We start from the raw sequence: 15,674 nt of genomic DNA, 5'->3' as shown, positions 1-15,674 counted from the left end.
CAACTCCTAACACACAGAAACACACACTCAACACACATTCATAAGATAAGGAGATATGACCAAAATAGACACATTCAAAGAGGAGTATGAATAGGAGTCACGGAGCAGCCAACGACCCGGAGCCATTCCAAATCCACTGGGCACATGTGTGCCAACCTGGCTCCATGGATTAGTTCTCCATCGCTTTTCGCTTCACCCTCTGGAGAGCCCACTGAGTCATCTTGCCTTTTAATTAGAAATTACCCATGTCTGCAGCTGAGAAACTTTCTTACCCATAGAAGTTTAATGACCCAGAAACTGCTTTTCATTTTCAAATGTCTCTGCCTACGCTGACACAATTCTTTAAAACATTTTGTGAGATGTCTGATGTATCAAATGATAAGTCAACTTTCTTAGATAAATCTCTCTCCACTTTTCTGCTTCACTCATCTGTTGCTCTGCAACAAACTCTCAAAACTAAGTGGCTTAAAATGTCAATTTATTTCTTATGATTTTGTGGGTTGTCTGGGAAATAATGATAGATTGGACTACATAAATTTACAAAAAAATTTTAAAAAATCAATGAGACTTCAGAAAACAGGATAACTAAACTAATTAGGAGCAAAATTTGTACAATCACTTTGGAAAACTGTGTGTCAGTATCTACTACTATTAAAGTTAAACATGTAACATACCTTAGGATTCAGCAATTCTACTTTTGTCCACCAGAAACGCATACACATGTGCACCAAAAGACATGTATATGAATATTTGTAGCAGCATTATTTTTAATGCCCCAAAGTAGAAACAACTCTAATAGCCATCAACACTTAAGAAAAAAACAAACATGTAATGTGGTCATAAATGAGATACAATACAGCAAAGAAAATTAATGAACTGCTATATACAACAACATGGATAAATCTCACAAATATAATAGTAAGCAAAAGAAGTCAGATGCAAAAAGTGCACACTTTTGTATGATTTCATATATATAAAGTATAAAAAAAAGGCAAAATTAGTTGCTGGGGAGAAGAACAGCAATGTTCTATTTCTTGACCGAGGTAATGATTACAACAGTTGTTCTTTTTGTAATAATTCTCAGAGCTATGCGCCTTGAACAAAAGTTGATTTTGTAAAAGAGGAAATATTTAAATTTTTTAATTTAGTAGAGCGCACAGAGGGGAATAATCTGTTCTCCCTGGGAGAAGCTTCTTAGCTGAGTTACGAGTGAGGAGGAAATATTTACCAGATGAAGCAGGGGGAAGAAAGTATTCTGGGAATATGGATTCCTCGAGCCCAGGAATGAAAGTGTGAAGCAGTCTGTCATAAATTGAGGCTCTGAAAGAACTTTCATGTTGGTGGGCTGGAGTAAGGGAAGGTGAGATGGAGCAGAAAGAACAGGTCCATGCCCAGTAATGCAGATTTTTCATGCTGTGTAAAGATAATAAGAGGTTTTCAGTGTGGAAGCATAGGTTGTGATTTGCATTTTTAAAAATTAGGCTGACTGCAGGGTGAATTGGAAGGTTTTACCTGGTAAATTGTGTTCACCTCCATACACCTTTTTCTGAGTTGTTCTTTCACCCAGCCCCAAAGGCTGAATGAATGAGGGGTCAGACTACAGCTCCAGAATATAACGGAGCTCACAGAGGTGCTCTCAGCTTCACTCTGTGTCTTTGATCATTAGCATTAGAAAATTCCTGAAGATCAGAACAGGATGACAGGCACAGAATTCTCTGTGAAAACTGTTCTACTGAAGTGTTGTAATGGCGATGAGTGAATGATTGTCTAAAAACCTAAATACTAGGAAAGACATTTATACACTGAAGTAACTAACTGCCTACGCATTAGTTTGCTACAACTAGCTTTTCCTGTCCATCATCAAGTCAAAACTAGATATTCTTAGGCTTTTTCTCATCAAAACCAGTTATACTTGTTATAATACTTTACCTCTTATAGCTAGATTGTTAAAGACCTATTTTTCCCACAATACAAATTGAGAAAATAGACCTTGTTAAAGTCACACAAAAGGGAACCTAACTAACCACTATTAATCAGATAAATGGTAATTAAAATGAAATATTTCACAGCTATTATACTGGCAAAGATTTCAAAGACTGATAATGCAGCAATGGGAGAAAAGAAACTTTCATATGCTAAAGATGAGATTGGGAATTGATTAGGCCATTCTGGAGTGTAATTTGTTAATACCTTCTGGAGCTAAAGCTGTACCTAATCATTAAGCCAGCGATGCCACTTCTAGGTAGAAACTATAAAGAGATTTTCAAACTATCTATAATGAAAAAGGTTTTGTTTAAAGTTCCAACCCATCGAGAATCAATATTTTTGTAAAATACAATAAAAATTAATAAAGCAAATGAAATTTTAAAACAGATATATAAAATAAAAGCCCAAGTAATTTTTTAATTATTAGATTCAATAGACATAAGAGAACTCAGTTGAATTGCTTTGAAAATTTCTAAATGCTTATTCTCAATTTCTGTACTTACTTAGTCACGAACTGGTAATAGTCGACTGTCCACAATTTGAGGAGCACTGCCATAGGTAACTTTAGCCCACAGGAACAAAGAGATGCATTTAAAGAAGAATGTTCACTGCAACACTATTATAAAAATAAAAAAAATTTAATTTGCTCATAGGGAAAATAACATCATAGTCATACAACAAACTACAACACAGTAATTGAAATGAATGAACTAGATTTATGGATATTAACATGGCTAAATCCTAAAACCAAAACATTGAGTGAAAAAAAAATTGTCAAAAAAATATTTGTTGTATGATGCCACTTATGAAATTTCTAAAATACTCAAAATGACATTATATAAAGGTCTTATGGATATTAAGTACTGGGAGATTACATACCAACTTCAGGATAGTAATTTTCCTCTGGGAAGTGTGAGAATATGAGATTAGGGAACTTTGATTTTATCTGTAATGTTTTATTTTTATAAAAAATAAATATTTGTTAAATTTAGGTATTAGGTACATGGATGCCATGTCAATTTCCCTTTTTAAAAATGATTGAATTATTTCGTGTTTTTTTTTTTTTAATTTAAAAAGCCAATGAAAACAATTCAAGGAAATTCACTACCTCTTTGAAAACTTGATACAGTTTTAAGTGTCATAGTTTATTTGGCCAGAATATATGTAGCTTTAGACACTTAAACTTAATTTAGGCTAACTTAAACCTTAATTTAGGCTTTAGGTCCATAGCAAAATTGAGAGGAAGGTATGGAGATATCCCATATATCCCCTGCCCCAACACCTTAATAACCCTCCCCTGCCCCCATTATCAACACCACCCACTAGAGTAGTACATCTGTTACAACTGATGAACCTACATTGACACGTCATAATCACCCAAAGTTTATAGTTTAGATTAGGGTTTGCTCTTGATGTTATATATTTTATGGTTTGGACAAATGTATGAATCATGTGCTTTTCATTTCAAAGTTCTGTCTTAAAACTGGAATTTTCCAAAGACTTAGTAGAGATAATGAAAAAAGCTGCTCCCTTCTGAACAGGGAAAATCTATTAGTACCAGCTCTCATGGTACTAATCTCTGTAAATAGCGACAAGTCTAAAATCATGGAAGGAAAACATGTCGCCTACACCAGTCTCCTCATCATAAAAGAAACTAGCTCGGAGAGGCAATGAATTGGCCAAGGCCACACACTGCTTGCTGTATGTGTGCTAAGACCAGAGTTGGGCATTTTCTCCATTAGAAAAGTCATAAGTCATTTAGAAACAAACAGAAATCATGGTATTATAACTACTCCTTGTTTCTATAAGCCTTGGTTTTAAATCCATATAGCTTACATTGCTTCTTGAAAACTCAGCTGAGGAATCTCTGGCCTATAGGAAGCAGGCAAAGAGCACTGGCTTTGAGTCAGGCAGATCTTGGTGTGAATTCTAGCCTTGCTCTTGCTATGAGCTGTGCGACCTTGGGCCCACATTTACTTATCTCTAAGTAGGGGAGGGAGGAATTACAAATCACATGTAGAGTCCCTGGCACATTATGGACACAAAGAATGTCTAATAAATGTTATTTTCTTTCACTTTCTTTATCTGCTAAGGCACACAGAACATAAAACAACTCTATGCCTTCCTTGAGGTGGTAAGGCATACGTGTAACAAATAATTGCAATAGGTACATTTGGAGTATTCTGAGGAAATTAAAAAAGCAGAAAGTAATTAGTAAGCTATGTTGCTATTTAACATATCTGGGCTTTAATTTATTCACTTATAAAATGATTCTCTGATTACTATTCTACTGATTCAAAAGTGAGAGCATAAAAAATGAAAGTGTTTGGTATGTCATAAAGCATTATACTAATATGAGACATTGCTCATTCTGCCTTCCCCTATGGCCAACCCAAGAACCACATGGTAGGGAGACTAATGGCCTCTCAAGATGTTCACATCCAATGTTTCATGGCAAAGAGGAATTAAGGTTGCAGATGGAATTAAGGTTTCTAACCACCTATTCTTAAAATAGATCAGCCTGCTTTATCTGGGTGAGCCCAACATAAACACAAGGGTCCTTTAAACATGGAAGAGGGAGGCAGAAGTTCAGAGTCAGAGAAAGTTTTGAAGATGTTCCACTGCTGGCTTTGAAGATGGAAGAAGGAACCACAAACCAAAGGAATGCAGTTGGCCTCTAGAAGCTGGCAAAGGTAAGGCAATATATTCTCTCTGGAATCTCCAGAAGGAATGCAGCCATGCCAATAGCTTGAACAATTTTTGCACAGTTGGGCTCTCTGGCTCTTTATTGACCCACTATGAGAACATACTCTGATATAAGGAGGATGAAAGCCATGTAGAGGAAACCTAAACCCAATCTGCGGCATAGAGCCTGGAGCTCGAACCCTTGTTTAAAGTACGGCCCAGAGAATTGGCCATCATCTTGAAGACCATGAGCGTAGGAATCATTGTTTTAGGTCACTATGTCTTTGAGCAATTTGTTGCATAGCATTATTGTGGCAATAGCTGACTGATACACCTCCTACATGATAGCTTTTCTAACTACTCTCCCTCAGCAGAACTGGCCACATCCCCCTTTGTACCTGTTGTACTGTTAAAGATTTATACATCTGTTTCCCCAATTGGATTTAAATTCCTTGAAGGCAGATACCAGGTGTTTGTTGACTTTGTATCTAAAAGCCCTGGCATGATGCTCAGTGTATAGTAGGCTCCTAATATATTTTTTTAATGAAAAGAAACAAACAAATAAACAAATAAATGAATACAATGAGCACAATGAATACAATGAATACAATGACCTTGAAATAGGGGCAGTAAGGGGAAGGAGGAAATCACAGATTAATAGGCAGTTGCAAACATCATCAAATACATAAGGGCCAAACTTTGCTGGTCGATTGAATAAATCATACTTTTCAGGTATCCATAAATGTTATCGTGATTAATGAAACAAAAAAATTTCAAAGTAATAACACATGTACAGTTGCTTGTTATCATGTATTTCCTCAAATGATGTATTCAAAAAGAACAAGTCATCTCCCATGAAGAATGAAAAGTTTTGACATTGAAAAGAGGCCCTCATATCCCAAAATGTTGGGAACTACTGTTCCAGACTATGCCTTTTAAAGAAGCCATAGAGAATTCAGAACTGTGCTGAGGCTTTCTCGCGTGTTGACTGGTCGTCCATGTAGCAGTGACTTGGAGGGGTGTCTGTCGTTTATTCTTTCCTGAATCTCCAGGTTACTGCGTATTTACATCATAAGGGCAGGGCTATTGTCAGACTTTAAGAAAGCTCAAAGAAAATTATAAGCTTTCATTCTTTCTCCATCCTTCCTATCACAAAAGCTGTCACATCAATGTATTTTCCAGCTCAGCCTTGGGTTGTAATTATAGTCATTGCCATAAGAATTCTTCCAAAAGAGAAGCTTATTTAATAGGGAGAAATTCACATGCATAAAAGACTGTCAGTATAGGAGTAATGATTGAACACTGGTAGTTTAGAACACTGATAGTTTAAAATATGGAAACTGCACACTGAATGAGGCAGAGAGTTGACTCAAACCATGTGCCTTTGTCCTAAATATTTATAATAGCAAAGAGGTTGCTGTGTGACTGTTGAAACCATTTTTTTTTCTCTTTAAATGTGTTTATTTTCTTTCTTATTCATTTATTCATATATTCTAATTCATTTAAGTGATGCCATTTCTAATCTATGGATATAATACTAGATAGAAATATTTAAGGGTTTAAAGACATGTTATGGGGACTGAGAGTAGAGATTGGGAAAGGGGAAGCAATAGACCAATGGAGACTTCACTTAGAATCTTTATTTATTCATAAGGGACTTTCGAGGTCTTGACTTAAGCCATCATGCAGGCATAGCTCTCTGGGGCTGCTAAAACTAAAAGGAAACTCTGGAAAGGATATTAGATAAGTATTTGTCGATGAACATGTGAATGAGTAAATAAATAAATGCTTCATCCTATCTTTTCACTCTCAGGCTCCCTTGATCATCCTCCCATGAGAACCTCATACTCCTGCAGCAATGAACTGCTTGCTATTTCTCAAACATCATGCTTCCTCTTACTGTAACTTCTGGCTTCCTCATCTCCCCATGAAACCTACTATTGCCTGGTAAATTCCTCCTCAACCTTCAAGTCGTAACTCAAGCTCCTTGCTCTGGCAGTACTTTATAGGTATATAATGGCACAAAGCTCATTACCTTGTAGTTTTCCCAACTCAGGTGCAGGAACTGTGTAATTTAATCATTACAGCTAAGCAACTGGCTTGTTACCTGACATATCACAAGTATTCAGTAAGTGATCACTGAATAACCTTTATGCTGTTTGATTTTTCCATTGCTTTACAAATCAGAATATAAATTACAACACTGCAGGATGATCTCTTCTATAATTCTTTACTTGTATGTCTTCCTTGCATAGCATACACCAGTCCCTCCCCGAAGCCCAGAACTGCTATAGCAGCAAGAAGAGTAAGACATAGTTCTGGGTGCTGGGGTTAAGAGGAGAGGGGGAAAACCATTCAAAGAAGTTTAGTTGGGGATGTCATCATCATTTACCTGTAGGAAAGAAACATTATAACATTTTAAAGTAGACAAGACGGTCATTGTGATAGTCTAGCAAAAAATGATTACAGATTATTATAGGTTTTAACTAGGATCAGGGCAGTGGGAATAGAGAGTTGGGGATATATATTGTATATTTCAGATGGCACTTATAGTATTTGGTGGCTGACCAAAAAAAGGCACAAAGCGTGGGAGGAGTCTAGGATGACTTCAAGGTAGTTAGTGTGGGCAAACTGTGTGTCCTTTGGTACAGTGGGGGAATTTAGCAGGAATAGGTCTACCAGCAGAAGGGAGAGGGCTCTGACTTCAGTGTTGCTTTTATTGCAAATGAGGAACCTGTGAATCATCCAAAAGATAAGTATCCAGCAGTAGACAGTTGTTTTGGAGCTCAGAAGAGTAATCTGGACTGAATGTACAGGATTTAGAGTCATCAGTAAGCAAGTGGAAGTTGAAGGTTAGGTTATGATTTACTTTGCACAAAGATATTGTATAGAGCAGAGGTTCTGCGCTGCTGGGATGGGAAAAGGGTTTTATGGGAGTTTCCCTACCTGAAAATGTCAGGGAGTTGACTTAAATTACATGGCTTCTTTTGATAAATGTGTGGTAGCAGTTTTAAAGAAGTGAGAATTATTGAGAGTGTAGCACCCTCCCCACTATGGGTGGCTGTGTGTAACTTGAAACACACCCTGTGTGTATCTGATATAATCTCCTATCTAGTGAACCACTGTGGAATATACTTCTATAATACTAGATATGCCTATTTACATACTTGACTTTCCTACTAGATTCTGTTCCATTTGAGGACAGGGATTTTATCTTGCTCAAATCTATATCCAAGTACTTAGCATGGTGTCTTGCACACAGGTATTCAAATGTTTTTTGAATCCATTGATCTCATTTATTGTTGATTTCATGAGGCATGATTTGTCAGTGACATTTTAAACATGAGAAAAGGAGCACCCAGGAGGTTAAGTAAGTTAGTCACACAGCTAGCTAATAAGTGGTTCAGCAAATTCTGTGCCCCAGTGTCAATTCAGTGCTCTTTCACTGTAGCATATTTGCCTCTGCTCATTCCTAATCTGCTACCACATCAAAAGGCGGGAGAGGAGGATGATTTAGTGACTGGCTGTAGCATTTCTGGAAGACCTTGCTAAATTAAACTCAGACAAGTGTCAGCTTTGTGCAGCTTGCCTTCCCACTTCAGACTTCTTGAAATATCAGGTGAAAGAACATGAAGATAGGAGCTATTTCATATTGGACTCACTGTAGAGAAACATACAGGCTAGACAGGAAAATAGAAGAAATGATTAACTGAAGGAGAAGTGGGTGTCACAATCTTTGGTAAGCCTCACCCCTTTTATCTGATTAAAAAAGGAATTTGTTTGCACATGTTTCTTATATGAATAATATGATTTTTTTTTTAAACAGGAAATTAAAAACTTTGCTGCTTTTTAGGATGCGCCTGAACCAAAAAACTGATATGTGAATGCTGTATTTAATATATAAAATATACATTAAGAAAAAAGAGGAAAATGCCGAGAAAGGAGTGGGAGCTAGAGAAGAAATTCTGATTGAAAAGTGTAGCAAGAAGCAGAACAAAAACCTGCTCCTCTGTGGTTTCTGAATGAATAGTCCCTGACTTGGAAATGCCTCATACTGATAAGATAACTTTGGCTCTCAGCTGGCCAGAACCTGCCAGGAAAGCTGCTACAGAAAACCTGGCAGCTTCCAGAGAGCTTATAGATCTAAGATGGTAAATGGAAGACCTTAAAAACCAGAAAAGCTGGAGGGGCAATTTCACTGGGTAGATTCTCATGGAGGGTGATTCTGATTAGAAATTTGTCTTTGTCTTAGGAAGAGATAGAAAAAACTGGAGGATAAAGGGCCAGCAGTCACTCAAAATTGATTGGAATTAGTATAATCAGTTTGCTTTCTATCAAATAATAGTACCTTCTGAGGCAAAGGAGTTGGGTTGGGGGAGTATCACCCACCTGCCTGCTCCTCCAGGTTAGGGAACGTGGGTGGGCTTAATGCCACCTGAGGAACTACGGGGCAGAATGTGGGGCCGGAAAAGGGTACACAAAGAAAGATGAGTGCCAAAGACCAAACTTGCCAAGTCAGAAAACTTGCTAAGGGCTGACTGTGCACCAGGAAAGGGGAAGAAATTCTTTCTCATTGACCACAGACCAGGAAGCTTTCCCAGCTCTTCCTCAACCTGAACTACTCTGGGCTTCTTTCTTCATCCTTTGCCCATAATAGCTATTTTTGTATTATTTGTCCTGACCCTTTGATTTTAGTCCATAAGAGGGAAATAACACTCAACATTAATCAAACGTATTTGCTACCTTAAAACTGTTATTTCATTTCAATCTTATAACAATCCTATAAGGCAAAAACTATTATCGTTTCCAAAGTTTAGAAAGTTAAATATTTTGCTCACACTCACAAAACTGAAAGAAGCAGAGCAGAAGTTTTAATCCAGGTCTATCTAAATCCAAAATATTTTCTCCAGAGGCTGCCTGTCTCTCATGAGGCCCAGAACCATGTCTTGTACCTCGTTTTCTCTTGAGTACCTGGCATGGGAACTTGCATATGGTAAGTGCTCAACACACATTTATTCAACTTATTTTGAGTTTGTAAATCTTTCTTTGGGGGTGTCATTTTTTTTTTTTTATTGACTTGACTTCAGGGTATTGCTATTAACTGAGAACATATATTATTAGGGATGTACCAGATATGAATCATGTCTTCCTTTTAGATTCTCTCAACTGCCACACGTGCGTACACACATACACACACACACACACACACACACACACACACACACACACACACACACACACACACACACACCCCTACATTGCACTCCACTCCAGATCTGGATGAAAGGCTACATTTCAGGACATTAGAGCTGGTTTCCTGGGGGTCTTTGAAGGGCCAGATGAGACAATACTGAAATGTGGGGGAATTAGGTCCCACAGAGATGAAACTCGATCAAGGGTAAGTGAGAGAGATGAGGGAGTCAAGCAGATAAACTCTGTCCTTTCTTTTCTTGCCACTCTTGTGGAGAAAGTCCTTAATTCTAGAGAACAGAACTATGCTCAGCAAAGTGCTACGCTTTCCTGAGTTAGTTGGGAAGTAGCTGCCAGCAGGGCAACTCATTGCCTCACATGGCTTTGCATTTTCCCTTATCTTACTTCCTTATTTCCTCACCTACACTGCCCTTGACCTGCACCTCTCAAGTAAAGGAGCGAAGGAATAAAGAGACATTATCACCATAATAGGAATAATCCAAAAAACTCTGACAAACATGTACTTATATGTACCTAACAACAAAGACAAGAAATATTTATAAAGAAAAAAATTGATGCCACAGATGGAGCTTGGAAAACTCTGAATCATAGTGGGAGATTTCGATATACCTCTTGGAAGCTGATAGATTTCAATAATCCTCTCTTTGCAGCTGAGAATAAAAAGTGAGTCTATATGAGATTTAAGTGAGAAAAAGGTGCAAAATATTTTTGAAAACCCAAAGGATTCTAGAATCCTATTACACAATCATAACACAATTTCCATGGAAATATAGATTTGGGAGTTTAAAAAATAGTACATTTTAGGATATGACAACTTTATAAGTAAAGTAGAGCCTAGTCCTCAAAGTCAGGGTACAGTACTATGGTACCTCCAAAACTCATGTGCAGTACTCATTCTCTGGCCTCAGGCTCATGGTTTACTCTACAAGTAAAATTTCCCAAGGAAAATGACCACTGCTGGTCAAAGCCCACACTGTACTGTCTGACTAGAAGGTGGGCCTTTGAATATCTGCGGTCTTTGCCCCAGCCTCCTACGCCTTTAACTACTTCCATGTGATGAGTCTCCACTTTCCAAGCAAAGACCTTCAAATACTCCAGAGAACTGTGAGAAAGTTGCTTCATGCTAATGCTTTTCCTGAGTTATGCATTTGAGATTGTTGATGGTCTTTTACGAGTGAATAAGCATAAAATTTTACCCTGTCACAGTTTCTCTCTTCTACTGTATATTTAGTTACGATTAATTTGAATTAGTTTCTCCCTAAAGAACTTGTTATTGGGAGTTTTCCAATGACAAATTACATGAATTTAAAAAACAGTTTCATTTTTTTCTCATTATAAAAGCAATACCTATTCACTGTAAAAAATTTATAAATACAGAAAAGCAGAAAGAAGAAAATAAAATTCATTCCTTACCCTACCATCCATTTTCACATTTTATTTTAACCCTATGACAATTATGTGAAGCTTACCGAGTAGATTTTCCTGAGGTTTTTAGGCCTGGTCTTTTTTTCCCACCTCTGTTCTTTCTGTCCTTCTTGACTCTCCCCTTCTCTCATTTCCTTTATATCCGCCAGTTCATGACTAAATAACAAATAGCACGCCAAAATTAAAATTTAAATCTCATTATAAATATTGTACTAACTAAAAAAATTTAGATGTAATAGATCCATAGTGAAGATATGAATTTGTCCATCAGATTTGTTATTAAAAGTAAATATCAGGGCTAGTCATCTGAGGTCTGAATTGGATGAGAAACTGGAAAGAATCAATTCCTAGAGTTACTCAAAAAGCCTATTTTCCCCAGCTCTATGGAGTCAACAGTCCAGACCTCTCTAGAGAAAAGACTGTCTTATTTACCGATTTATAATAATAATGATACATAATGTGGATGTAGCACTTACTGTGTGCCAAGCCCTGTAATAAGTACTTTACACATATATTAATACATTTAGTTTTCATAATAATCCTGTGACAGAAGTACTATAATATCACTCCCATTTCACAGACGAGGACACTGAGGCACAGAAAAATTAAATGACCCGCTCAATGTCTCGAAGCTAATAAGAAACAGAACTGGGATTTGACCTCGGCAGTCTGTTTTCAGAGCTGTAGTTTCAAACCACCAAGCTATCCTGCATCTAAAGTGCTTTCACAGTCTGTAAGTTGTGGTTTCCACAGCACAGGATGTGAGAGACAATTGTAGGTGGTTCATAAAGAAATGTTTTTAAATACCATGTATTTATTTTAATGTGTGTTAGAAAAAAATTTGGCACAAGTGTGATGTCACAAATATTTTTGTTTAGGGTGAATAAAGTTTAAAAGTTAATTTTAGGATAAATATTAAGTAAATAACAGTACAAATGGTATGTTAACTTTGCAAAAATAATAAAAGTGACATGCTAATGAAATCTGGGAAACACTTAATTTGAAAACCAAAACCAAGATCCTACCTCCAACTCGACACAGCACCTGGGGGAGACTGCCCACCAGCAGAGTGGATCAAAGATGTGGGCTCTAATTTTTACCCATATTGTATCCTGTTAACACTATAAGTGAGGCCTCTCTGGTTGAACTTATTTTTTTAAAAAGCAAAACCCTTTACTTTCCCATAAAGTGTAATCCTTTTAGCTTATTAGATATTTTCTGCCTTGAAAACTTGCCAATCTAGGTTTAGTAGATTGAGATTCTATCCAAGGAGTAGGCAGGGAGCTGACAGTTTTGTTATTACTAATCTTTACTATATTTTTTATTGATTTTCAGAGAAATATGTTAGAAACAATACAAGGCTGTGTGTGGCTAAGGGCTGGGCTACATGAGCAGGACATGGACCTCCGCTCACTGAGCGCACCAGAACCTGCTCCTATAGGAGTCAGCGTCGGGAGGGACAAGATCTTGGCAGCTCAGTCAGCCATTTCCAGTAACGAAATAAACATGTATTCTGCCTGCCCTTCCTTTAAATTTATGTTTCAATAACTCGATGCCATAATCTTATGACGCTCTTGGCTGTACAGAAGTTGAGAATGTTTTTTCAACTTTTTTTTTTTTAACAAGGTCTTCTTTGTGACAATGAAGGAGGCATTTTTTTCCCCCTTATCTTAGTTATAGGAATAACAGACTTTTATTTTAGGGAATTGTGAATACACTCATTGTTTTGATACAATAAAACATAGAGCCCAACTAGAAGACCTCCGACTTAACAAATAGCGGCTTTTACATCTCAGCTATGTAGAACCTATAGCATGCATTTCTGCTTCATCTCATCATCATTTTTCCACTTACTTTTCACGTGGCTTATTTTCTTCATTCTTCTATTCAAAATTTTATTTTTTTCCTATGGTGCATACATCTATATAATTCACTTTACATCTTGTATGGAATGAAACAAAATGTAAATAAATAAGTATTATTTTCCAAATACTAAATGTTAAATAGATTATGACTCATGTCAGTAAAGACAAGGAAACCGTAGAAAATGTTTTTTTTTACTGCAAATTACAATTAACTTGGCTCTGTGGGCCAAGCCTAATTCATGACTCTTTTTCAATCCCACTCCCAGACATATATATTCACAGTGCATTTGACAGCGTGTTTTTCCCCTTCTGCTTTATGTCTCAATAACAGAAGTAATTGCCTGGGTGTGAAGCCCATGCAAGCAAACTTTTCCATTTCTTTTTCTATATAGACTGCCTGATCTATTTTTTACTGGGTCTGGGTATTTGTGGTAATATGCACGATTTTCTTGTTTTGTTAAAGTTCATAGTCATTCTAGATCGTAGATCTCTTTAAAGTTAAAAAAAAAATTGCTGAAGAAATTCACATTTCAAAGAGAAGAAAACCAAAGCGCTAATCAAAACACTTCCCTGAGACTTGTGTGCAAAGGCCTAAGTAAACATCTTTGCCATGTCCCTGTAAAGCTATTTTCAGTTTTGCCTTTTAATTAAATTGTTATAAGTACTTTTTAAAAATTCTCCTCCACCTTCTGTCCATTCTGGAGATGAAGGGAAGTTACATATACATCCCACGATTTCAGTGACAACTTTTGACTCAAGTTTTATCTGTCATGGACATAGGGAGTTCATGGGTGGGCTTCTGAGGATCCATGAACCACCTGCGATTGTATATGGAAAGTTTAAAGATAGAAAAATAGGCATTAGTTCTCAGCTTTCATTAGATTCTGAAAGAAACTTGTGACCTAAACATGGACTCCTCCTTAGGAGCAATTTAGGAGAATGTTTATGCTCTCTTTAGTGCTCACAGTGTCCTCAGCATCCCATCCTTTGACACTGAACCAGCAGTACCCTCACTGCTAACTCATTTCAGCCAACAGTTCTTAAAACCCCTCAGTCTGCAAGGCACTATGAGGCCCAGGCCTTCTGGGAGTTACACTCTGATAGACCCTTAATGTGCAAAAGAATCAATTAGGGATCTTATTCAATTGCAGATTCTGATCTAGTAGTTGTGGGGTGGGGTCTAAAATTCTCCATTTTCTTATATGTACAAAGAATAATTATTGGTAATATCAAATACTTAACACGTGTGCCCGACTTTGAGTGGACAAAGTGTTGGCAAATCTGGATTTACTAAATGGGTAAACCAGAAGCCTTGCTGTAGTAAGGAAGGCACTGTTTAGTACATCTGTTTCAATTCTTTGCTACACATTAAAATCTATGGCTGGCCTCCACCCCCAGACATGTTGATTTAATTGGTAAGGGTGCGACTTGGGCAGGGCTCCGGTATTTTGATAAACTCCCTAAGTAATTCTAATGTACAACAAAGCTCGGGAACCATTGATGTAGTAGCCACCGTCATTGTCTTTGCTTCTCATTATATCTAAAAGTGATCAGCAAATTTATGATAGAGAAAACTTGATCTGCCTGAGGCCTGAGCCTTCTACCAGAAGACACCTTCTGAGCTTACAACTCAGACACTTTATACCCAATTTCTTATAGCTTCTCTGATCCCTTTTCAACAACTTAACTATATTTTCCTACTATGATAAAGGCCAACCTTCAAAGCCAAGCACAGCCAGAAGAAATTAGTTGTTTGAGGTTACATAAAATCTATATCGTATGTATAATCCTAAATGGTACAAAGAACAAACAATAGTTCAAAATAGTATTAACAACTGCTTTATAAATGAACAAATAATGAAAATCTAAAATGTGCAGTCTCCTAAAAATGGACCCCATTTCCAATGTGTGTGTATATGAGTGAGGTTTGTTTCCCTACACCAACAAACAATTCTTGAACAACCAACTGGGTGTCCTATGATTCAACTTCATTATGACACTAACTACCTGAAGATAGCATTAGATCCCACAGGTTAAGAGATCAGTCCTACAAGACTGCTCCCATGTCTGACAAGCTCCTGGTGGTGTCAGTGCTACTGGTTTACAGACCACACTTTGAGTTGAGAGGATCTAAATTTCCTTAGCTGCAAGAGTTACTTGATTCCCAGTTTTGGTGCTCTACTGACATCATGGTTCTTTCCCTGTTTCTACAGCTTCTGTCACACATCTGTTCTCTTGTAGAACTTGTATCTTAATTACAAATTCCACAAGAGAACAGATTGAATTGATTTATCTCAGTGTGGTGGAAATATAGGCACCTTTAAAAATCCTTTTTCGTGCCTTCTAAATTTTCTTTAATGAGCTTGCATTACTTATCAGAAAAAAATTATTTTCTGCTATTTGTAACTAACAACATTATTACTTTGACTGCCTTATATGCCATGCTGGCCTAACTAAAGCCTGTCAGAAACCCGCAGAGCTGGAGAGAAAAATACAGATTTG

The 15,674-nt window shown here is 37.1% G+C and overlaps 1 protein-coding gene and 1 long non-coding RNA gene across 2 annotated transcripts in view; one reads left to right on the top strand and one right to left on the bottom strand.

Annotated features, from left to right (window-relative positions):
• The window catches only part of KLHL31 (kelch like family member 31), a 121,311-nt gene that overhangs the window by 74,345 nt on the left and 31,292 nt on the right, over positions 1-15,674 (bottom strand). The window contains exon 5 of the mRNA XM_039853314.1: positions 2,490-2,602. The gene's annotated coding sequence lies outside the window, so the exon portion shown is untranslated. The remainder of the gene's footprint in view (positions 1-2,489; positions 2,603-15,674) is intronic.
• Positions 8,756-12,898, top strand: LOC120595017 (uncharacterized). Its single transcript, XR_005650759.1, has 3 exons — positions 8,756-8,822; positions 9,582-9,664; positions 12,643-12,898. It is a non-coding gene; the product is annotated as an uncharacterized LOC120595017 (long non-coding RNA).

This window comes from Pteropus medius, unplaced genomic scaffold (assembly GCF_902729225.1).
Source record: "Pteropus medius unplaced genomic scaffold, Ma_sr-lr_union100, whole genome shotgun sequence".
Taxonomy (NCBI): Eukaryota; Metazoa; Chordata; class Mammalia; order Chiroptera; family Pteropodidae; genus Pteropus; species Pteropus medius.
The sequence above is the reverse complement of the archived record's forward strand: the minus strand, read 5'-3'. Positions and strand labels throughout refer to the sequence as shown.